Source organism: Canis lupus, unplaced genomic scaffold (assembly GCF_011100685.1).
Source record: "Canis lupus familiaris isolate Mischka breed German Shepherd unplaced genomic scaffold, alternate assembly UU_Cfam_GSD_1.0 chrUn_S1537H1723, whole genome shotgun sequence".
NCBI classification, from domain to species: Eukaryota; Metazoa; Chordata; class Mammalia; order Carnivora; family Canidae; genus Canis; species Canis lupus.
In genome coordinates, this window is record NW_023330375.1 from 165,673 (window position 1) to 190,128 (window position 24,456).

Below are 24,456 nucleotides of genomic sequence, written 5' to 3' on the forward strand. Positions count from 1 at the left end.
CAGATTCTTTTCTTTTATGGACAAACCTCATTTTTTTCACATATTTTGCTGTGGAATCCACTCAGTAGGATTGTGTTGAAATATGGAAATTATATATACTACCGAAGATGGCGGAAGAGTAGTGTCCCCAAGTCACCTGTTCCCACCAACTTACCTAGATAACGTTCAAATCATCCTGAAAATCTATGAATTCGGCCTGAGATTTAAAGAGACAACAGCTGGAATGCTACGGTGAGGAGAGTTCACACTTCTATTAAGGTAGGAAAACGGAAAAAAAAGAAATAAAGAAACTAAAAGCATCCAAGGGGAGGGGCCCTGAGGAGCTGGGCTGAGGCCGCAGCGAGCACCCCCAGGTCAGGAGAGCCCTGTCGGAGGAGCAGGAGCTGCACCAAACTTCCCGGATGGACAGGCGCCCACAAGGATTCAGAGCATGACCCCAGGAGGGCAGGGATGCCCTCAGGCTCCCGGGGGTACGAAAAAGCCCCTGCCCCGGGGAGAGCCCCACACCCTGTGGCTGAGCTCTCTAAAGGGCTGCAGCATGCCCCGTGGCCTGGGAGCAGCTTGGAGGGGCTCGGGTGGAGGTCTACAGAGAGGGGGCTGCACGGCCGTGAGCCCGATTCCAGCAGTGCAGGCCTGGGAGCCCAGGGCGCAGGGGACACAGCCCAGGATCCGGCCTACACCCGGGACAGGCGGAGGGGGGAAGGCCCAGGCAGGACAGCGAGGACACCTGCCGCTGGGGGACCCAAGCTGAGCAGGTCAGGGGCCCCGCCCCAGAGCATCCAGTTCCCTGCAGACTGGGAGTTGCAGTAGATACTGCGGGAGCTGACTCCAGGGCTGGGGAGCTGGCCACCGCCACTGCTATTGTTCCTTGTGTCACCCTCGTGCCACGGACAGAGCAGGGCTGCCGGGGAAGAGGGACCTCACAGGATAAACAGCTCCCACTGAGACGACCTGGCAGGGGGCAGGACAGCTCCCCAAGTGCACAAACCTGAGAGTCAGCACAACAGGCCCCTCCCCTAGAACCAGCTAGAAGGACAGGGGAAGAGCAAGTTTTTTATTTTTTATTTTTTGTCAAATGATCCTTTGTTAAAATATTTTTCTTTGTAGTCACCTCGCTGGCATTCCACAGCATAACTACTGATGTCATCTATGATGTCATGAGGGTTACGGCAACCAACATTGCAGCCCACAGACTGGGCAGTCCCCAGGATCTCTTTAATGGTTCCAGAGAGTTCTCTGGCTAGAGATCGGTGTCACATCTGTCAGGCAATATTGACAAGCTCATCAAAAGTGATATTTCCACTGTGCTTAATGTTTTTCTGCTGCTTTCTGTCTCTTGGTGGTTCCTTGAGGGCTTTGATAATCAGGGCAGAGGCAGAAGGTATCACTTCAATCTGGGCCTGTCTGTTCTGAATGATCAGTTTCACTGTAATCCTTAGACCCTTCCAATAACCGCCTGTCTTGACGATGTCATAACCAACCTTTTTTGGAGACAGACCCGGCAGTCGATCTTCAGGGCCAGGGCAGACATGGCACCGACCTCGCCACCGGTGCACCTCAAGAACATGACGTTGATCTCATTGGGATCGAACTTAGGCGGCATGGTGGAGGCAGCTGGTGTCGGATGACCCTGGATTCAGGAGGACCAAAGACAGTTGCACCTTTGCCTCCTCTGAGCCTAAAGCCAAAAGCAGAAGAGCAAGTTCTTGACCAAGCAGTGCTGGAAAACAACAGGGGAAATCGGGGGACTTCCAGTATACAGAACAGGGGATACCCTCCTTGTTTTGTTTTGTTTTTTGTTTTTTTGTTTGTTTGTTTCTGTTGGTTTGGTTTGTTTTGGTATGGTTTTTTGTTCTTTATTTGTTATACCTTATTTTTTTTCCATTCCATTTTCCAGTATAACTTGATTTTAGCCACTCTGCACTGAGCAAAATGACTAGAAGGAAGAACTCACCACAAAAGAATCAGAAACAGTACTCTCTCCCACAGAGTTACAGAATTTGTATTTTTTTTTAAATTTTTTATTGGAGTTCAATTTGCCAACATATAGCATAACACCCAGTTCTCATCTGAGTACAACCCCCTCAGTGCAAATCACCAAGTCAACTCAAACCCCTGCCCAAATCCCTTCCACTACCCCCTTGTTCATTTCCCAGAGTTAGGTATCTCTCATGTTTTGTCACCCTCACTGATATTTTCACTCATTTTCTCGCCAAATTACAGAATTTGGATTACAATTCGATGTCAGAAAGCCAATTCAGAACCACGATTATAAAGCTAGTAGTGGCTCTGGAATAAAAGCATAAAGTATTCAAGAGACTACATGACTGCAGAATTTAGATTTAATCAGGCCGAAATTAAAAATCAATTAAATGAGATGCAATCCAAACTGGAGGTCCTAACAACAAGGGTTAACGACGTAGAAGAACAAGTGAATGACATAAGAAGACAAGCTGATGCCAAGGAAGGAAGTTGAGGAAAAAAAGAGAAAACCAATAAAAAGATCATGAGGAAAGGTTAAGGGAAATAAATGACAGCCTCAACAGGAAAAATCTACGTTTAATTGGGGTTCCAGAGGGTGATGAAAAGGATAGAGGAGCAGAAGTGTCTCTGAACAAAACGTAGATGAGAACTTCCCTAACATTGGGAGGGAAACAGGCATTCAGATCCAGGAGATAGAAAGATTCCCCCTAAAATAAAAAAATAAAATAAAAATTCAACACCTCGACATTCAATAGGGAAACTTGCAAATTCCAAAGATAAAGAAAAATCCTTAAAGCAGCAAGAAATAAGAAATCCCTAAACTTTATGGGGAGAAGTATTAGGTTAACAGAAGACCTTTCCCACAGGACGGGCAAGCCAGAAAGGGCTGGCAGGATATATTCAGGGTCCTATATGAGAAGAACATGCAGCCAAGAATACTTTATCCAGCAAGACTCACACTCAGAATAGAAGGAGAGATAAAGAGCTTCCAAGATAGGCAGGACCTGAAAGAATAGGTTTACCACCAACCAGCTTCTGCAAGAAATATTAAGGGGGACTCTGTAAAAGAAAGAGGAAGTCCAAGGGAACAATTCCACAAAAACAGGGACTGATAAGCATCATGATGACACTAAATTCATATCTTTCAAATAGTAACCCTGAACGTGAATGGGCTTAATGACCCCATCAAAAGAGGCGCAGGGATTCAGACTGGATAAAAAAGCAGGTACACATCTATTTGCTGTCTACAAGAGACTCATGGTAGACATAAGGACACCTGCAGCCTGAAAAAGAAGGTTGGAGACCCATTTACAGTTCAAATGATCTCAAAAAAGCAGGGGGTTGCCATCCGTTATATCAAATAAACTAAAGTTTATCCAAAGACTGTAGTAAGAGAGGAAGAGGGGACACGATATCATACTTAAAGGAGATATCCAACAAGAGGACTTAAATATCATGCATATTTATGCCCCCGAATGTGAGAGCTGCCAAGTATAATATCAATCAATTAACAACCAAAGTTAAGACAGTACTTAGATAGTAGAATCACTTATACTTGGTGTCTTGAACACAAACGCTTTCTAGAATCGAACACATATTCTAAGTACAAACATCTCCAAAGACCAAGAGCTTTAAATGATACACTGGACCAGATGGATTTCACAGATATTTATAGAACTTACATCCAAATGCAACTGAATACACCATTCTTCTCAAGTGCACATGGAACGTTCTCCAGAATAGACCACATAATGGGTCATAAATCAGATCTTATTCAATACTAAAATTGAGAATGTCCCCTGCATATTTTCAGACCATAATGCTTTGAAACTAGAACTAAATCACAAGAAGTTTGAAAGGATTTACAAACACATGGAGGTTAAGGACCAACCTGCTACAAAAAGAAAGGGTCAACCAGGAAATTAGGGAAGAATTAAAAAGATTCATGGAAACTGATGAGAATGAAGATACAACCTTTCAAAATCTTTGGGATACAGCAAAAGGACTCCAGAGGGGGAAATGCATCTCAATACAAGCATCCATCCAAAACTGGAAAGAACTCAAATACAAAAGTTAACCTTGCACCGAAAGGAGCTGAGAAAAAAGAGCAGATAGATCCTACATCCAGAAGAAGAAGAAATTAAAAAAGATTATAGCAGAACTCAATGAAATAAGAGACCAGAAGAAACTGTTGAATAGATTAAGAAAACCAGGAGATGGTTCTTTAAAAGAATTAATGAGATAGATAAACCATTAGTCAGCCTTATTAAAAAGAGAGAGAGAAAACACTCAAATTAATAAAATCATGAATGAGAAAGGAGGGATCACTACTAATACCAGGGAAATACAAACAATTTTAAAACTTATTATGAGCAGCTATACGCCAATAAATTAGGCAATCTAGAAGAAATGGATGCATTTCTGGAAAACCACAAACTTCCAAAAATGGAACAGGAAGAAACAGAAAACCTGAACAGGCCAATAACAAGGGAGGAAATTAAAGGAGTCATCAATAACCTCCCAAGACACAATCTCCAGGGCCAGATGGCTTCCCAGGAGAATTCTATCAAATGTATAAAGAAGAAACCATAGCTATTCTACTAATGTTGTTCGGAAAGATAAAAAGAGATGGAACAGTTCCAAACTCATTCTATGAGGCCGGCATCACCTAAATTCCAAAACCAGACAAAGACCCCACCAAAAAGGAGAATTATAGACCAATATCCCTGATGAAAATGGATGCAAAAATTCTGGAAAACTGTATGAAGTTTCCTCAAAGAGTTAAAAATAAATCTGCCCTATGACCCAGCAATTGCACTGCAGGGGATTTACACCAATGATAGAGATGCAGTGAAATTCCAGGACACCTGCACCCCAATATTTATAGCGGCAATGTCCACAGTAGCCAAACTGTGGAAGGAGCCTTGGTGTCCATCGAAAGATGAATGGATAAAGAAGATGTGGTCTATGTATACAATGGAATATTCCTCAGCCATTGGAAACGACAAATACCACAATTTTCTTTGAAGTGAATGGAACTGGAGGGTATTCTGCTGAGTGAAATAAGTCAATCGGAGAAGGACAAACATTATATGGTCTTATTCATTTGGGGAATATAAAAAATACTGAAAGGGAATAAAGGGGAAAGGAGAAAAAATGAGTGGGAATTATCAGAAAGGGAGACAGAACATGGGAGACTCCAAACTCTGGGAAAAGAACAAGGGGTGGTGGAAAGGGAGGAAGGCAGGGTGTGGGGGTGACTGGGTGACGGGCACCAAGGGGGCACTTGATGGGATGAGCACTGGGTGTTATGGTATATGTTGGCAAATTGAACTCCAATAAAACTAAATAAATAATAAATAAATAAATAAAAATAAATAAATAAATAAATAAATAAATATTTCGTTTAGCTCTGCAACAAACTACCCAGTTATGTTCCCAAGCGACTTGGACATTTGGCATCCCTCCCCCCCCCAGCAATGAAGGAGAGTTCCTGCTGCCCCACATCCTGGGCACCATCTGATGTTGTGGTATTGAATTTTAGCCTGATGGGAGTCTGATGCTCTCACTGTTTCGGTGTGTAGGTCCTAGTGACTTATCACGTGGGAAATCTTTACACAGGTGCAATTTCTCTGTGTACAATTTTGTAAGGGGTCTGTTCACATCTGCTCACTGGGATGACACGACCCAGCACCCTGGAATTCAGGAGCTCCCAAAGCTCTGATCTGAAAGGAAAGAGAAAATCATTATCACCAAATACCAGAACTCAGGGAATTCTCACTAAATCCCTAGAGTGGTACCAGTGGACAGGCAGGCAGTGGGCCAACTGGTTCTCTTGGGTCACACATCTTGCACAACTGCCCTTCTTCTCATTCCAACACAGCAATAGTGTGGGTCATATCGCTTCTGAAATCCATGTAACTATTTTTTCATTGGGAGATGAATATCTTCAAAAGGAGGTATTTTCATTGGAATTTAAACAAGTCTGGAATTTAAATTTAAACAATTCTGTTTCTAGTGAGATACAAAGCATTCAATGCCAGATTCTGAGCCTGTTGCTTAGAGGCAGGGACAGGGGAGTGATGGAATAAGAGGTGAAGAGTAGGGCAGCCCACCTTAAGCCCCAGGCGAGATCCTGGAGACTGGGATCCAGTCACACTTTTGTCTCTCTGCATGTAGCCTGCTTCCCCCTCTGCCTGTGTCTCTCCTCTCTCATTGTGTGTCTCTCATGAATAAATAAATAGAAGAAAATTAAAGATGTGAAGAGTAGACGTTATCACTTGTCTCTGGGAAACAGAAATTATCTGGGTGATATTGATCATATGCAGCTCTACAGCAATGATGATCAATCTCTCCCCAGGCTGCAGCCCAAGGTGGTCAAAGACGTTTTTGTCAACACACCTGGGGAGAGTTTGATCATCATTGCTGTAATGGGTCACAATATAGCATCTCTGCCTGAGAGCTGTGGTAACATTGCCATGGTAACCCCTGTGTTTCTACTGCTCTTGTGAAAGAGAAGGTGACCTTGGATCTGGGGTCATCAAGAGATTCCTTAGGGCAGTGACACATGTACACATGGGAGAGTTCTTACTCTTGATATTCACATATCCTACCACCCTGGATTATGGAAAAGTTCCAATGGGGACTAAGGGAAGAGGGAGACAGAGTCAGTACCTGTGGGCTCAGACACCCACTTACAGGAGTCTCCATCAACCTGGTGGCAGCTATAGCAAAGGCTCATTCATGCACCCACATCAACCAACTTCACTGAGGCAGGCTGAGCATTTTCCCAGTAATGGTGCAACATCCTCCAAATCTCATAGCCCATAAAAGGGTTCATGGCCATAGGCCCCAAATTCCTACTTTGATGGACCCCCTTCTCCTCAAGTGCACAACCCAAGCCTCAGGTGATGAGTGAGGGATCCCATCCAGCTCTGAGAATGGAATTGCCTATGACCCGTGTCCTCACACAACATCCCACATCCCAGTGTTCATGCTTAAGACACAGTGAACCTTGGTCACTTCTGAGCAGTGAAGCCTGTGAGGGAAGGGAAGGCTCTGCTCTGAGCCCTGGAGGTGCTGAATCCATGCTGGGGAAGACTACACCCCCTGTTTAGATAGTCCTGGACCTCTGATGGAGACAAAGTCAATGAAAGGCTCATTGTCCTCATTTCAGGAGAAAAAATCTTCGCAGCACAGACTCTGGTTATATGACATTTGGAAACCCAGGTAACATGACTGTTACCACATTGAAGTGTTTTGTTTTATTCTTGTTTATTTCTAAGGACATATAGAACTTGAAGAGATAATGGAGAATAGGCTCATTATGAACCAGGCGGTAATTTTAAGTACACATTAGATAATCACTTATTTTACACGTTATAAATTTTCATGGAAGAAGCATCTGAACAGATGAAGGATTTTGTCCCATGTCCCAAACTGTCAGTGTCACTGTTAGAAGCATTATTGTTTCTGATTAGAGTGAAGGTCAGTCTAGTCCTCAGGCTGCAGCCCCAGAGATGAGGGTGCCCTCCAATGACTGAGGCATCCTTGGATCAGGAGAAGCAGCTGGGGACCCCAGAGCCCTGGTGCTTATCTGAGTCTAAGTAGTAGTACAGGTGATACTAGGGAGAGCTCCATGGCTTCTACTGGAACCAGTTGATGTAATAGCTGCCAACACTGGAGCCACTGTTCACGGTACAGGTGAGTCTGACTGTTGTTCCAAAGATGTCAAGAGGGAGAGCGACTGGGTTAGCACAGGCTGGGACAGGGACCTGCAAACACAGACACTGATGTGTAATGGAGCAGAGACCAATGTAAAACTTCCCAGCATCTGAGCCAGAGGGGTGATGGAGCCAAGGAACTGGAACATGGTATGACGCCTGTCTGTCTGTACCTGTGCACTGAGAGAAATACATCAGGAGACAGGAGTATAGGCAATGATGACCATCCCCACACCAGGTGGGGTCCCCAGACCTCTTTTTGTCCTCCATTCTTTTCTACAAGAGGGGTGTCCATGCAAATGAAGTCCATCAAGTGATTTCCCAGCCCCTCCCTGAGCCCTGGTGCTGGAGCTCAGCTCACACCACATTGTGGAGGTTGGGAGTTGCTTCTCTCTGGGGAGAGCCCTGGATGAAGCACCTGCTGAGACCACATACAGTGTCTGCTTAAGGGACTCCTCCAGGCCTGAGAGGACACAGCTGCTGAGCCCCAACAAGGAGCACAGGGCCCAACACACCGTGTGATGGGTCCTCACTGAGCAGCTATGTAGGGATCACGGGCCCATAGCTCTCCACTGGTCACAGGCACCCAGCCCACCTTGGACCAAAGACCTGGGATCCCAGGGGCCTTCACCAGCTCACCAGGTCCATGCTATTCACAGTCCCATGTCTTATCTCTAGATACCATGATTTGTACACTGCACATGATTACTCTCTTCCTCATTCTCTGAAGTGATGCTTCTCTATGGAAAAGACAAACATGTACACAACTGACCTATTCAGGTGTCACCAGAGAAGTTACCCCAAGGTGAAAGTTAAGCGTCTATCAGGTCAAACATCACTGATCAGAGGACAGTGGAGCTGGTTTGAGGGGTTTGAGGCAGATCATGAGGGATTGATGGAGTTGAATACTGTCCAGGAAGTAAGGTTCTAGGCTTATTGCCAAGACAGCAGTTCAGCAATGATTTTAAAGCTCAAGTGATGCTGTTACAATCTGTTCGGAATCAGATATGACCGAGTGATTTGTGAAAAGCAAACAGCTTTGCCTGGTGGAACATTTACTGGTGAATATTAGACATAGCTCTTTAGGTTTGGAAGTGAGACATATCTCGTAAATTCATGGTTTCTGTACATTTGTGTTTTCCAATTCCTCTCAGATATTTGTTGCTTCACACACTGTTTATATTGCATTTTGGTTTTCGTGAAATATGAGGTGGAGGACATAGCAAGACTGAGGAGCCAGAAGGGAGAGACACCAAAGCCCAAATGGGACAGAGGAACAGAGGGGGAAGAGAAGAGAGGGGGTGTTTGTCGGGCATAGCCAAGCAGGATCTGGTCCAAGTTCCCATGGGATGGTTTTTTTTTCTGGAGAGAGAGAGACTGGTCTGTGACCAGCGTTTATGGTTCAGTGTATCTCCCCTGGTGGATACACAGTAGTGGAAACAAGGTCACACTCTAAGAATGAGATATAAACTGAGTGTGGAAGAAGTTTGGAGTCTGCAACGTTCGAGGGTGGAAGCAGGTGTTTCATCATTGTTCATCTTCCATAATTGAGAGGTAGGTGCCTGGGCTCTCTTTACATTAATATGTTCTGTGTCTCCTGGCATGTTCCAATTTCTCTTGGTCCTGTATGCGCTTTACGGAATAATTTCTGTTCCTCCTGTGGAAGCATAGATCAACGTGCAGGCAGAGCCCACCCTGCTCAGTTCTCTCCAGATAAGTTCTTTCTTCTCTTTTTAGTCTTTCTCTTCTGAATGGGTGGTTCAGAGACAAGATCTTGGGTCCAGAGCATTTGTCTCACTAACCCCCCTTATCTGAGCCCCTGTAGTATCTTGTCAAGAGCGGACAAGCTGACAAAGCTGCTGTGGAAAGAATCAGGTGTAGCCTGTGAATGCTCAGTTCAGGCTGTGCAGTCCACAACTCAGACGTGGCCTTCTTGCCAGAGAGCTTGTCCTATATTACCAACTCAACCCACTTTTGCTTCTCTTTCATCGTCTTCCCACACAAGAAGGTAAAATTCTAACATTCATCAACCCAAACAGCTCCACAGGCCAGGGTTTGCATCAAATGATCAGATCTTCCTCTCCCTAGACAATCCCAAGCCAGACTCCCCCTCTTACTCTTATCTCCTCCACTCCCCACCCGGACTATCTCGCAGAAGCTCCACGTGGTACCAGGGAGAGGAGGCACAAGCAGGCATCTGGGGGATCAGGAACAGGACCCCGAGGAGAACATTGCGGTCTGAGTGGGTGTCACTGTAGTGAAGGTCACATCACAGGTTACTTTACTTCAACTCAGATGTAAAACTACTTGTTTAACTCTCTCAACCATGCCTGAGCATGTCAGGGTTTAACAACAAAAAAATTCAGAGAATTTAACATCAGCAAATTAATTTTTTACAAAAATCATCTCCCCACGCCGGACCCACCCAAACGCCCCCATGTCCTACACCTACCACCGACTCTGATTTTCGCTACACCAAGCATACGGTCAGGTCACATCCATATGTGGCCTCCCAGCAGCTATGGAATCAGCAATGTGGGACAATGGGGGCCAGGCATGAATTCTCCTCTTGGGCCTGGTTCTCACTCCTCACCAGATCCACAAGCATCTAGTGTGGTCTCATACCTGGGATTCAATGAGCCTTGCCTGTTCTGAGATCAGAGGCCTGGTAGAGAAGAGGAGTGTTCTGCTCTGACAGCTGGAAGTGCAGAGTCCACCCTGAGTAGAACTTTCAAAACTGCTGGGATGTCATCTGTTCTGAATATTAAATTAAATAAAAGTAGAAACTTTATGGGAGAGAAAGGAACCACACATGAAACACAGGAGATCTAATTTACTTTTATTTGTGTATTTTTTTTGGAGTTCGATTTGCCAACATATACCCAACACCCCGTGCTTCATCCTGTGAACCTGCCCCCTCAGTGCCCGCCTCCAGTCCCACCCACCCCCGTAGAAAACCCTTCCTTCACCCCCCAACCGCCCACCCACCTCCCTTTTCAACCCACTTTTTCGTTTCCCAAGTTAGGAGTCCTCAGTTCCTGTCTCCCGTCTTGGTATTTCTCACTCATTTTCTCCTGTCCCTATCCAACCCATATTATTTTTACATTCCCAAAGGAATGTATCATGACATGTTTCTCTTACTCTAGTTGAACTTGTTCACTCACTTTTCATCACCATATACCCTTCCAGTTCCATCCACAGTCGAAGCAAACTGGGTATTTTTGACCATTCTTACTGCTGAGGAATATTCCACATTGTAACATAGGACCACCAGCTTCTTAGACATTCTATACTTTCAATGGACACTGAGGCTAATTTTTCAATTTGGATCACTAACAATAGTCTGTATCTATTTCTTTCTCAGTTTTTTTTATTTTCTTGTTCTTCAGAAATGTGTGTGTAAATAGAAAACTCAGGAGGAAAGGATGTGATTGTGACCCAAATCTACTTCCAGGAAAATATGGTGTATTCAGTTATGCTAAATTGGGAACAAATCCAAGGCCATAGGGCAGAGAGGCTGAGGGTTTGCCCCTCATCTCTTCTGTGGTGTGTCCTTGTGACCAGGACCACTGAACCAGTATTGTTAGAGTAAGAGTCATCTTTCTTATCCTCCTCCCCTGCAAGCCCAGAGATGAGCAGAGATGCTTGGATGAGGTGCCTTCCCAATCCAGAACGGGCTGGGGATTTTGAGCCTGGTGCTTATTGAGTCTGAGTAGAAACTCAGGAGATATGGGGGAAGGGGGACTCCCATTCCATGCTTAACAGTAAATGTAAGGCAATAGCACAAGCATATGCAGCAGCCGCCAACAATGAAGGCCACTGCTATGGTTCATGTGAGTTGGCTGTTGTTCTGGAGGGCAGGAGGGGGTGGGGAACAGCTGGGTCCATCCTGGCTGGGACGGGAAACTGGTAGATTACACAAAAACTCCCAGGAGGTGGGGAATTTGTTTGGTGGTAGTTTCAGGGGATGTTTAATACGAGGAATGGTCCCCAGACACAGATGGATTGTCCCTTCCTGGGAAGACAGCAAGAACTGGAGAGGAGGGAGTCCAGGGCAATGTCTACAAAATCCTCCTGTCCCAAGAATGGGAGCCTGCACGCTGTTAAGCTTGTCTAATTCTCCCACAGTCTCCCGGCAATGACAGTGCAACTTTATATGCAAATTTACCAACCTAACCCTTCCAGTCTCTCTCTGGACTCCATCTGGTCAGTAATTCAGCAAAACAGGGCAGGGCTTGTGAAGCAGGGACTGCTCAGAGGGACTAGGAAAGATGAGGGGCAGAGTTTTCATGTGAGAAACGCTCAGGCCCTGCCCAGGAGACCTGCAAGGCCCTTAGGGAACCAGGTGTTGGGTCTCACCAGGGGCCCAGAGTGCAGCTCGGCTCTTGCCCAGCTGTGAGTCCAGGGGGGCTCCCCAGGTGGGAGGGTCCCCTTGCAGGCCCAGGGGATGCCATTGATCCTCTGTGCTGATACATGTCCCTTTCAGGGTTCCCTCAGTTCGGCTAAGGTAACATTCCGAGCTGTGATCCAGCACTCACCAGTCACCTGAAGGACTGGGGTGGAGCAACCCTGCATGGTCTTGCTGTAACGAACATGATGCCAGCCGTCTGTGATTTGAGAGCTTCCCACCATGGGGGTAAGATTCTACAAAATAGCATCCTGTGAGGGGGGAAGTCTTACAATAACATAACCTGCAAAGACTGAGCCTATCCTAACCTAACCCATTGAACATTAGGGAGCCTCTCATGGACGGCGGCTTTCATTATTAATCTCATAAGAGGAGTGGCGGTGTTCTGGACACAAAGAGATCATCGAAAAACATATTAAAATAGAAAAAACAACAATGCATAAAGATCTTCAAAGACCATGATGGGAGGGTGGTGATTTAAACAAAAGCACACCACCTGGTGAACATGTGGCCCCCCGGGGATAGGGGGGGACAGAACAGGGCAGGACTAGAAGATAACACGGTGTCAAGGGCAGAGCACCTGAAGCAGGAGTCACAGCGTGAGGGGATCTGGTGGCTGTGGTCCCAGGAGAAGGCGGGGAGGGAGGCGGGATAGAAAGAGGACGACGTGTGAACTGGGGGTCTCCTGCTAGCAGGCCCTTCAAGGTGGCTCGTCACTGACTAGCGTGGAGCCTCAGGTAGGTAGAAGGCTTCTCTAGCAATGTAGGAGTAGAAGATCTGGGAAGGAGCACAAACCTGAATTCCTAGCTCAGAAATGGGAGACACTGACCTGAGCGTCATGTCATGCCCATAGCCTGAGGCAGGTTATGCAGCCCTGGTGAGCAGGCCTGTGGTGTAGGTGTCGTGTAGGGACAGAGCCTAGATTGGTACCCTGGACCCCTTCCCTGGGTACGGAACAGGGGGACAGACGTTCCAGGAGGGCAAGCGTCCCTCAGTCCAGGCTGGCTCAGGGGCCTCCTTCGCAATCACCCTGCAGTGTGGTTGTGATGTTAGTCTCCCCTCTGTCTCCAGGGTTTTCTCACAGGTCAGGTGTGAGGCCATGGTGTCAATGATAGACATATGCCCCTCACTGTCTCCCACATAAAAATGTTTTTCCAGGAGGGTGTGAGGCCATGACCATGTGTTGGGGGGTTTGCAAGACCTTTATAAAGCACGAATGAGGAGTCATGGAGGAACAGACCTGAATGTCCAAGGTCAGCTGCAGTGCCCGGATATGGGGGGTCATGAAGAAATTGGGGTGGAGAACACCCCCAAACCTCTGCTTGAAACTGCACAGCCCAGGATCCCAGCCACACTGGCAGCAGAGCTTGGGGATCTTTCTCAAACCTTAATCACCCCAGATGGAGGAAAGTACTGGTCATGCTTGGTCCATGCTCCCCACCCCCAGGTCCTCTCCTGGTGCTGTAATGTATCCCCCTCTGAGCTCAGGGTTTCTTTTCTGAGGCTGACAGCAGTGGGACCTGGGCCCAGACTCGGCAAAGGGATGCACAGGCAATCCCATGGAGCTGAGGACAGGCTTTCCAGGCTCCTCTGCCCCAGTCCTGGGTCCACACTGGCTGAGTGGAGAGAGAAGAGATGCGAGCAGAGGCCCTCTTCCTCCAGTGCTGTGGGTCCCCAACCTTGTGACATGGAGGGACAGACCATTACCCAGGTCCCACCCACCCTCCTGAGGCTGCCACTAATGACTCTCAAATGGCTCAGAACCCCCTGCTGTGGCCCCTCTGGCGACTGTCCTCCTACTGCCCACTGCGCCAGCTGTTTCTCCCAGGATTGAGAGTGAGGCTTGGGTTCAGGACCATCCCCAGGGCAGGGAGCACATGGACCAAGTACATCAGGGATGCTGCCCCCATGGACGTCAAGGTGGGACCTCGAGGCCTGGTTTCTGTCTCTCTCTGCTCTCTGTCTCTTTCTCACCCAGATTCCTCTGGCAGTGCTGAGCCCTCTGTCCACTCTCCTGGGGGGGAGGATACAACTCGAGCTCTGTCTCTACGATGACCTCTGTCTGTGGCCCCGGTGTGGTGTGTATTTGGGCAGGTTTATAAATAATCAACCATAGTTTTTCAAAACATCCAGTGTTATGCTGTATCCAGTGTCCTAGGGCAATCGTATCCAGAACCATAAGGGGCGGGTCCGATCTCCAACACTTGCTATGAGAGGTTGAGACCTCAACAACACAGACCTTCTGTCCTGAAGGGACAACAGGTACTACCATCCTATGTATTGGACGTTACGTTCAATTCCGGCCCGGCCCTGACACTGACAAGGACTGAGCCCTCAGCCAGCGGGACACACATCTGTCATCATAAGGGGCCTCACGTGCAGTTTCCTTCTGATCCCCTTTTCAATTTTCCTGTTCACCCTCCCTGAGGTTCCACCTTCCTGTACTCCCCCTTTGGGCCAGGGTCACCCTCCTTGGAGAAGTGGAGAGAGAATGATATTCCCTGTGAGTGTCATGGACCGCCAGCTTCTAGAAGACACTTCTCTGCCCCTTCATGAAGGAGCTGTCACTTTGGTACAGTTTATAGATCGTGACACACCGCACTGGTGCCGCTCGCCTCACAGTTGCCATGTAGAGAGTGACACACCTCGAATTAGTATCGCCTAAACACTCCCCGCTCCTCCTTCCCAACCTGCCTTCATCCGGCCTCCTTGCCCCTCTAGATACCCCCATCTTCCAAATTACAATGAAATTCCATGATGTGGAATTTAGCCTTATTGTGTTATTTCATCCTGAAGAAATATGCAGTTTAATATTCATGCATGTTTTTTTGAACTTAGAGAACTTATTCTGTATTTATTTTTTTTTGTTTAATTCTAGCTGGCGGGGGGTGTAGTAAAGAGTGATGATAAATCAGAGGTGGCGGGTCGAAGGTCGTGGACAGCCATAGGTTGAATTGCGTAGTGATTGTGTATTAGAAGTGGAGATGATGAGTGGTGTTACGGGAGGGAGTCGCAGAGTAGAGACCCCCAGTCCCTCACCCATTCACTCCACCCCCCGCCCTCCTCCCCTTCTACACCATAGTCGTCCCAGATGAGTCTTTTCGTATTATCCCAATGTTGCATATTCTTCTGTCCTCACCTTTCGATATCTACCCATTTCTCTTCCTAATCCCTTTCACTATTATTTATTATTCCCCAATGATGAGTAACATATAATGTTTGTCCTTCTCCAAACTGACTTACTTCATCAGCAATAATACCTCCAGTTGCCATCCACGTTGAAGCAAATGTGGGTATTTCATTTTATAGCTGAGTAAATATTCCATGTATACAATAAACCACATCTTCTTTATCCATTCATCGTTCGTTTGGACACCGAGGGCCTTCACAGTTTGGCTATCGTGGCCATTGCTGCTATAAACACGGGTGCAGGGTATGTCCCGGGCGTTTCAATTGCAATTGTATCTTGGGGTAAATCCCAACAGTGCATTGGGTTGGGTCGTGGGCAGTCAGTTTGAACACCTTTGAGTACCTCCACACAGTTTTCCGAGTGGGCTGCACCCGTTACACATTCCCACCAACAGTGTATGAGGGTTCCCTTTCTCCGCACCTCCTCTCCATTTGTTGTTCCTGCCCTTGTAATTTTCCCCATTCTCACTGGTGTGAGTGTACTATTCCTGAAGAAATATGCAGTTAATATTATGCTGTTTTGTTTGAACTTAAGACACTTATTTCTTTAAATGTTGACTACTATCACACTCTACGACATACATCAGGTTGGATAAATCTTCGTTTTACTTCAGTCTGGATATTTTCATAAAAGCTGGTATAAAAATCATAGTGTGTAATATTTTTTATTGCTTTCAGGGTGCTAATTATGAATAAAGTTTCCATAAACATTCACGTGGGAACTTTTTCTCTGAAAAGTTTTTTTTTTACCTTTTATATTTTGAGTGTGGCAATTGATTTATGTGTTCCTTGCATATCATCAAATAAGTAAGATAATCATCACCTGGGTGAAGATAAGGCAATATGTTGCCAGCTGTAAAAAAGCTGACATGTTGCATCAGCAGAACAGGGATGGGGATTAAGCGGACCATGAAAGCCTCGTGGCCTAGAGTGTTTCTTTTATCTGAGAAATCAGAAGATGACAAGTGAATGGTACTCTAGCCCTAAAAGAACCAGTCCCTGATCCCCAAGCAAAACTTTATCATTTCCTTTTGACACCCTCTGTTCACAATGGGCTACCTGAGAACTCTGAGATCAGAGATGATGAAGCGTGCCATTTCCAGGAGGTCCCCAAGATGCACCTGTGTTCAGGGCATCAACTGAAGACATGAAGGCAGAAACCCAGGGGAATCCTAAGCAGGGCAGCGCTGGGGCGCTCACATCTCACTTGCAGATGGGTAAGTGGGTTTTTTTGTCTCACTTCCCACAGCCTGGCGTACTGTTGCCACTTTTAAAAAAATCATTCAATCACAGATTCAGACAAAGATAACCACCAAATCTTCCTATAAAATCCTTACTACGCAGCAAAGAAAAAATATTCCAGAAAAACAAAAAAATCAAAACAACATAACTTTGCCCCGATCAAAACCGCCTGAAATATTCGGATAAGAATAAACAATTTACCTATCGCTAAAAAAAAACATCACACAAAAAGCAACACAACAAATCACCTTGAACTGGATTTTAAATAGCCGTAAAAAATGAGTACCTCCCCAAATATCCACACAAAAATAAATAAAGTCCCTACCAATTACCAATAGTAAAACTAAGAAGACAAACAACTAATAAAAGACCGATGATCAATGCAGCCAAAACTTACCTACACGCACATAAAACTAATACAAATTACACACATATAAAAAGTACACTTTCAATACATCTCTAATCATACTCCCAAGACCTACAAATGTCACCTACAAAGTCACCACTTAACACTTTAAACAATATAACACACAAACACACTCACTAACTTCCAAACAATCCTATAAACAACAGACATAATATAAATTTACTATCCTAGCACACGAACACACTCACCCTTAAAACAGCAATACTACATTAATGGAGCAAAAACCTACTACCATATCAAAACTCTAAACAAATAACCAAACTTAAATCTACATTTAATAAATCATACAAGTTTACTTATCCACATCTTAAGAAACAACACAAAAGACACCACGACAAATTTGCCCTCAACTTACCATAATAACAAAGCATAACCAACTACTTAAGCACACACCACACATATCCAACAATACACACCACAAACAATTAAATCAAACGAAAATAAAAGAACATAGTCTAAAACAAAGGAAAATCTCAACAACGGAACAAGATACACCACCCTTAAGCTAACTACGTACACAAAGAATCAAATTTAAATCGCCACCTAACCCAAAATGTAAAGAAAAAAATTTAAACATTATTACCCACCATCAGATCAATATGGACACCGCAATGAAATCTGATCACTAACTCAAAAAAACCAATAAACAAAAAAAGAGAAAATATTAAACTAAAAAGCTATAAATAAAAGATTACTAAACCAGAACACCATATATTTAAAGGAGCAAAAAAAACATACCAACCACTCTCAAATAAATCAACTGACCTTAATATCAACTACCATTAACAAACTATACAAATCATAATACGAACAACCCCCCTGCTGCCAAACTATCTTAACTCAGATCTTACAAACGCCCACATTTTCCACAATACCGAGACTCAACATAAATCAAAACCATCATCTAGATAAAGTAAAAAACACCGCAAAACACAACACAACTACCAACAAATACTATGTAAAATAGAATCCCTGACAAACTTATAACCTTAGAGCGATAATTCAAGAAAGTAAAACTAAACCAGAAAAATTACAGGCAGACCCACATCAGTACCAAAAGGATAAAATCTATAAACGTAAAGTACACATATAGACCTAAAATAAAAAATTAAAACACAATAACCTCATACCCAATAAATATACTCCCATCAACCAGAAACTCCTAAACTCCTAAACACCACATTGCGTACTACCATTAATGATTTAAGTTCATACAATACGACAAACAGCATTTAATATTCCATATAAAAATAAATAATAAAGTTTCACCGCCACTCAAATACTATTGAAACAAATACTCAAAGTGTTACAACAAAATTAAAACAAGAACCCACCGCCTTCCCATAACACACAAGAGGTGCCCCACACCAGAACAAATAAATACACATAACTCAAATCATCCAAAATATCCCTACAACGAAATAATAAGCCCACAAATAACCCACCAACATATAATCAAAATCCAGACAAAATCACCCCAAACACAAACAAAATCCAAATAAAATATCGTTCCATTAAAAGGCATTTACATACAAGTACCTCCAAAGTCAAGTTATTATCCCAACAAAGACGACCATCGTTCAATAAACACCTATATTAAGACAATACACGAAAGAACAAAACTCAACTAGCTAACAAAATAAAAGTAAAAACCCATAATACACGTATTCAATAAAGCAGTATCTCAAAATCCCCAAAAATGATTAAAAACAATACGGCAATTCCACGTTTACAATCTCCCCCAAATCACACACACTCTCAAAAAGACTATAAGGGATAGCTCTACATAACAAAAAAAACCTGACAACAATAACAAACCAGACTAGAAAAAGATAAAAGGCAACAATAACCAAAGTGCATACTAAAAAAACAGACAAAAATAAACACACTAACCCATACATCAGTTATCAACTCCGCATTAGAAAAGAAAAAAAATAACCCAAAAGTCAAAATTTAATCATAATACACCAATACACCAACCATAACAAACACACCTCAACATAAACACACTCCACCCCCAAAAAAAGAAACTCCATATCAAACTAATACAAAGGAGAATTAAATAACCCTCTCCTATCAAACACTCTAAAAATCCAATCAACAAAAATATATCATGTAAATCACGTTACGAAAACAATACACAAAATAACCATAAAAACCTACAAAAATACCTGTAGAAGATACACAAGTATAAAAATGTAACTCTAAACAACAAAAAAAAGACCACAACTTAAAATAAATTTTATAACAAGAATCAACTACCATAAAACTCTAAATCTAAATAACAAACAAATCAATATAATCTATTATCAAATCCACAAATACAACAACAAATAATTACTACACCACACACAAACTACAATATATAATTAAAAAACGTAAAATACATAAGGACCCCCACCACTTAGAACATAAACTATGATAAAAAATAAACTACCTACCCATTATAGACTCCTTAATAAAATACAAAAACATCCACAAACACAACTTAAAAGGAGACCTTCATTCCCCCCCTTCCACCCCCTCCCCCCCTACGCGCAACAATCGAGGATGAAGTCTCTGAATACGAAGAAAGGAAATAATTCAATCCCATCAAATATACCAATCACATAAACCAATATCAAAAACTAACTAGGAGAACAAAGGAAAGAGCTCAAAAGCGACAAGGAGGAAAGAGACTTACCTCAAATATGACAGTATAACCGAGGAACCCTTAAAACAACAACAAGAACAAAAGGAGAACATGGAGGAGAAAAAGGAGAATTTCCAAAGGAGGGAAGCCCCAACCTACCGCTTGAGGCACTACTCTTAAAGATATCTTGAGTAAACGAACCAGAGGATACCTTAGTGAAAGGCCATCCACCTATACTAAAAACCCAAAACACGCAACAAAAACAATGATGGCAATACGGAGCAGGAGTAGGAACCATACTAACAAGGAGACCCAAGGAGGATTCAGCAATAAACAATAGCACACACCACTCCCCGAAAAACAGTCCCTCTCAGGCATTGAGACAATAAAACTGAAAAACCACAATCATCCAACAAGATCTTCAGGTTACTAGGATATATGATGAATTCCCCAGATAATAGGAAAAAAAACGAGACATAGGCCCTAGCCTGAATGTTTCCAAGGATAAGGAGAAGCCGACCCTTACTTCAAACACCCCGCATAAATACACCATCATCCTAATAACCAGTTTCACAAGGTTAGGACCATATGAATAATAAATTAATTGCCAAGGCCTGTTAAAGAAAAAAACAACAAGGTTTAGAACATTTAGCATTTTATGAGACCCACAGGACAGGAAAACAAAACTCAAAAATACTCAAGCTCGACATGGCACGGAAATGTAAAGCGCAAGGACAAAAAGAACAAATACTCCTAAACAAATATATCAATCCAAAAGGAAAGAGGAGGGAAGATCCCTATACCCAAAACAAGGAGATGAGCAGTATCCAAAACAGATGAGTGTACAAGTAACCACCAAAGAAGTGCTAAAAAAAAAAAAACAGTATACGCTATGAGAATATGCAGGCATTAACCATATACAGAAATGAGGAATGGATGGGATTAAATATTTCCTTACTTTCCACATTTTCTTTCCTACCTTAGTTAGGAGATACTCTCACATGCCTCTTATCTATGAGACAACAAAATGCTGAAATCCCATAATCTGAGAGAGGCGTACGGAGAGATGACAAATGACCTGAGAACCGAATCTCGCCCTCATCCACCCTGAACCCCAATGAGACTGCTGTCATAGGATGAGCAGTAATAATCAGGCTTCATCCTCAGCCTGGAGCCCAGAGTTTTGTGCGCGGGTTGCTGTGATGCCTGACTGGAGCCAGAGAATCGATCGGGGACTCCCGAGGGTCGGTACTATATAATAGATGAGGGTTCTCGGGCTTGTTCCTGGGAGCTGCTTGGTACCAGCCCACATAATTGCCCTAACCAACATTGAGCTGCTTCAAGTGCAGGAGATGGTGAACCTCTGGCCCAGGGGACCCAGACAACTGAGGCCGGCTGAGTCAGCACAGGACGGGCCCCGGACCATGCAAGAAAGGAGGGAGAATAGAACCAGGGTGATGCTGGAGTCATGGATGCAAGTCCTCCAGGGCCCGTCGCCCTGTCCCACATCCATCACCAGAGCAGTGGAGCGAAAAGGAGGTGAGGATGAGAGGGAAACAGCCCATGGTGGAGTCATCACGGATCCGTCTCAGTGGCCCCTAAGGCTGAGCAGAGGCCTCCCCTCATCTCTCCATTCTCCTCTTCTATCTCGAGAGAGGGAGAGAGGGAGGGGCTCTTCCATGCAAATGAGACCCAGGCTCTCTGACCCTCCCCTGGTCTGGGTCAGTTCCCTCTGCATGAGCATGTTCAAGGGGTGGGTGGGCAGAGGAGGGGATTGGGGCTGGTGTGCGGTGTCAGGAGGTCCCAGCTTGAGCCCTGAGCAGAGGTCACAGTCAGTGCCAGGGGGTGTTCCAGCTCTGATCCAGCCCGAGCCACCTCAGAATAAGTCTCAACTGTTGTTGGCATCTGAACCACTCACCCTGCATGACATGGGAGGGTCAGTGGGCCATGGACACAGGTCCTGTCTCCAGAGCTCTGACACTCTCCTACCTATGATCTGGACGAGTCTCCCCAATGTGGTCTCCCCTGAATGTGGCATAGATTTTAGGCTACACTCTCATTTCCTTGGGGTGAGGGACTCCTGGGTCACGCAGGGGTAAGTGTCTGGTCGTGGCTAAGGGTATGATCCTGGAGTCTGGGATCAAGCCCCCCATCAGGGATCTGTGCAGGGAAACCTCGCTTCTCCCTTGCTATGGCATTGCCTCTCTCTACATCTCTGGTTTCTACAACAAAATCCTGGATTTTATGGGCCACTCAGGACTGAGGTGGTGTCTACACCAATTGTCTGGACATCACTGTCACATCCAGTGGAATGATAGGGTCCCGGGTACAAGTGGCCTCCTATGCACAGGAATCTTAGAACTTCCTCCTATATGATGACCCCTGGTTGCAGCCCTCTCCTCCCTCTTCAATTTTCCTGAAATACTGAAGACCAGGGAGCTAGATTTTCCAAGGTTGATGTGAAGGCCTCGTGTGATTCTGAAAAGTTACACCACCTGAACATCGTTGTCATCTGTTACTGGTTTCACCTTTTTAAATTTATGTTATTATTAATGATTGTCAGAGAGAGAGAGAGAGAGCGAGGACAGAGAACATAGGCAGGGAGAAGCAGACTCCATGAACGGGGAGGCCTGATGTGGGAGTCGATCCGGGTCTCCAAGATCGCGCCATGGGCCAAGGCAGGCCAAACCGCTGCCGCCACCCAGGTCCCTTCACTGTTTTATTTTTTTTTATTTTTTTTTCTTCACTGTTTTTTAAACATTAGTATCCCCAACAAATGGGCAAGAGAAACGCCCTACTAGAGTCTGTCCGCCCCGTCATGGACACAGGTCTGCAGGAGCCCTGCCATTTGAAGGTGTTTGTGTGCCAATGAACCCCGCAGAGCACAAGAGGCAGCTGCAGGGTTGTTTTGGCAGGAAGATGTGACAGCTGAGAATTTCTTGCAAGAATCAGAGGAAGAGAAGGCGTCTTGGTCACTCCTAGACCACGTACACAAAATGGATGAATGTTCTTTTTTCCATATCATTATTATATCCCACAGTTATTAATATGAGGAACCAGGGCTTTATCTCAACTCAAGTGTATAAATTTTCAACTGGCTTGTGAAAGTCAATAGGATACTTTGTCTAATTTGGTTCTGGGAAGGACTTCATTCAGATCCTCAAGGTCATTGATCAAATGGAATGAATGTTCTTATCATCTCCAGCTCTTTCAATCTCAATCTGGCCTTTGAGAGGGATATTTAAAAACTCAGCCCAGCTTTTCACATCTTCTTTCCTCAGCATCCACCTGGAAAGTGTATTTATCCTCGGGCCACAGGAAACTTCAGGGCATTAAACTTATTCTCAAGCAACCTACAAAGCAGGCCTTGCCACATTGCATGGTAGTTAAAACCAAGTCGTAGGCAGGGGTGGTTTCTCAGGAAGAGTCGCCCCCAACCTGGAGGTAGCATCTCATTCCAGGATTGTAGGGAGTTGGAAATGGCCTTCTCTTTCAGGTATGATCTCCACAAAGCTACACAGTCAATGGTTTTTAGAGCAAGTTTTGCCCAGCCATCTCGACCTTCCCCGGAACCTCATCAGCCCCCATGTCCTGAATGTTCTTTTAAGAAAATCTCCAATGTGGCATGACTAAGACTCAATGATGATGTCACTGTGAAGACACAGGCGGAATTACGAGTATATGTCACAGATCTGTTGCGGACTGCATGGAAAATTACGAGGAAGTGGCATTGAAAATCTCAGTGCAGTTGCACTTGGTGGCTCAGTGACGTGGCATCTACCTTTGGGCTCAAGGTCAATTCCAAGGTAACTGGGACAGACCTGCATAAGGCCACCTGCAAGGGCCCTGCCGTCACCCTCTGACTCTGTCTCGCCCTCTCTCTATGTGTCTAATGAATAAATAAATAAATAAAACTTTTTTAAAAAAAGAATGACTTCATCTTTCATTTAAATAGACATTTAGAACCATTTTATAGAATCATTGTATCATTTTTTAACTTAGATTATATCATGGGTCTGTTAATGCCAGGCAGGAAAATATGAAGGGGTGCCATGAGTCCCATGAGGAACTTGTTGTATGAATTCAAAGCTATCTGAGTGCTGCATTGGCCGGGTTGTCTTTGAAGCCAGAGTAGTGGCTGGGGGACACTGGGGCCTGGTGAGTCTAGTAGACAAAGCAGGTGGTATCAGGAGGGCCTATGGCGTGCTGGAACCAGGCATATGGCCACCGCTGCAGCCCTGCTCAGTGTGCAGGTGAGTCGGCTGTTCGATCCCAGGATGCAGAGGGGAGGGCGGCGGCAGGGTCAGCACAAGGCAGGGATGGGGAACCTGCAGACACTATTCAGGGTGAGGAATCAGAGGCCCAGACTGATTTCCTCAAAATTTCTTCTAAAGCTAGACCAGCAGACGTAGGCTGACAGTGGCTCTGTGTCCATGAGGTACTCCGACATGTGCCTGACAGAGTTGATTGACATGAACATAAAGATCACAGGTCCGGGGTGACAAAGTCCCTGGCCCCTCCATGGGCTGGGCGCCCCACGCCTCCTTCTTATACTCCCCCCTCTGCCAGTAAGGGCGTCCATGCACATAGCTCCACCCACTCCACGCCCACCCTCCCTGGGCCCTGATCCTGGAGCTTTGCTCAAACCACCACACTGAGGAGGATGGGGTTGGCTTCAGCCCTGGGAGAGCCCTGGGGGGAAGCATCTGCTGGCACCACACACAAGCCATGCTCAGGGTCCAGACCTGAGAGGACACAGCTGCTGAGCTTCATCAGGGAAGAAAGGGACCAGCACACAGGCACAGGCAACGTGAGTGACGGTCTCACAGAGCAGCCCTGTACGGACCAAGGG

General features: G+C 45.0%; 1 pseudogene; it reads right to left on the reverse strand.

Annotated features, from left to right (window-relative positions):
• Positions 1 to 1,142: 1,142 nt before the first annotated feature.
• On the reverse strand, positions 1,143 to 1,603 carry LOC119878350 (annotated as a pseudogene).
• Positions 1,604 to 24,456: the final 22,853 nt, after the last annotated feature.